This window comes from Megascapheus bottae, chromosome 34, assembly GCF_031878675.1.
Source record: "Megascapheus bottae isolate mThoBot1 chromosome 34, mThoBot2.hap1, whole genome shotgun sequence".
In the NCBI taxonomy this organism is placed as follows: Eukaryota; Metazoa; Chordata; class Mammalia; order Rodentia; family Geomyidae; genus Megascapheus; species Megascapheus bottae.
In genome coordinates, this window is record NC_143542.1 from 123,349 (window position 1) to 124,510 (window position 1,162).

The following is a 1,162-nucleotide window of genomic DNA, read 5'->3' on the forward strand; positions in this document are numbered from 1 at the left end:
TTCTCTATAATAACTAAATTATCTTCAGCCCCGGAAATTCTCTCCTCTGCATTGTCTAACCTGCTATCAAAGCTATCTACTTTATTTTTCATCTCCCTTGCTTCTAATTGCTCATTTTTGATGCCTTGCATCTCTTCTTTTAGATCATGTATGGATTTCTTTAGCTCCTTGATTTCCATTTGAGTGGTTAGCTCAGTAGCCTTATTTTCTTTGAACATTTGCTGGAGTTCGGTCACCTTTTTATTTGTGGATTCTATGAATTCATCCATCTTCCTTTGAAAAACCTTTATTATGGTCTCCTTTATGGCTTCTTCTTTTTCACTTATTACCTTGTTCACGGTTTCCTCTTGTTCAGCTATGGCTTCCTCCCTTATCTCTTTCTTTATATTTTCACATTTTTCATTAATGATGTTTATCAATTGCATTTGTACAGCACTTGGAAGACTCTCCTCTAGGATTGCCAGTGACTGTTCCATTGTCTTTTTATATTGGGTGGGGGATGTTGTTTCTTGATTTGACATTTTTCTTGAGTTTCTTATTCTGCCCATTTGAAAATGGGAGCAAGATTAATACTAAACACGATTATAGTTTTTCAGATATAACCAACCTAGACCTCTGTAGCTGGCAGACTCTAGATGTTCACAAGTTTTGATTGGTGTTATCACTCTTTCTTTTTGTGCAGTTACTGACCAGTCTAATACATCCACTGATAAAAATATGGAACGCTTCACGAATTTGTGTGTCATCCTTGCACAGGGGCCATGCTCATCTTCTCTTTATCGTTCCAATTTTAGTATATGTGCTGCTGAAGCGAACACTCTGCTAAGAACTTTTTTGTCTAAACGGCATATTGTATTCATCCTCATGCAACTTCAGTATGTCTGCTTTTATTTCAGAGATCCAGTACAAAGGAGACTGTACTTACACCGACATTGGTCTATCTGCTAAGATATGTTCTGTGAAACGTGGTCATTTACTCTTCCACAAGCAACTTCAATGTACCTGCTTTTACATCTTGGAGGACTTTTCAATTGCAATGGATAAAGGAATTTCCATTGAACTTCCATCGGCATTGTTCTATCTGGTACGAACTTTTGTTTCTAAGTGGAGTATTTTATTCTTTCTCATGCAACTTCAGTGCATCTGCTTTTATTTAATCATT

The 1,162-nt window shown here is 36.6% G+C and overlaps 1 non-coding gene across 1 annotated transcript; it reads right to left on the reverse strand.

Annotated features, from left to right (window-relative positions):
- Nucleotides 1-711: 711 nt before the first annotated feature.
- Nucleotides 712-818, reverse strand: LOC150042577 (U6 spliceosomal RNA). Its single transcript, XR_016533595.1, has one exon. It is a non-coding gene; the product is annotated as a U6 spliceosomal RNA (small nuclear RNA).
- Nucleotides 819-1,162: the final 344 nt, after the last annotated feature.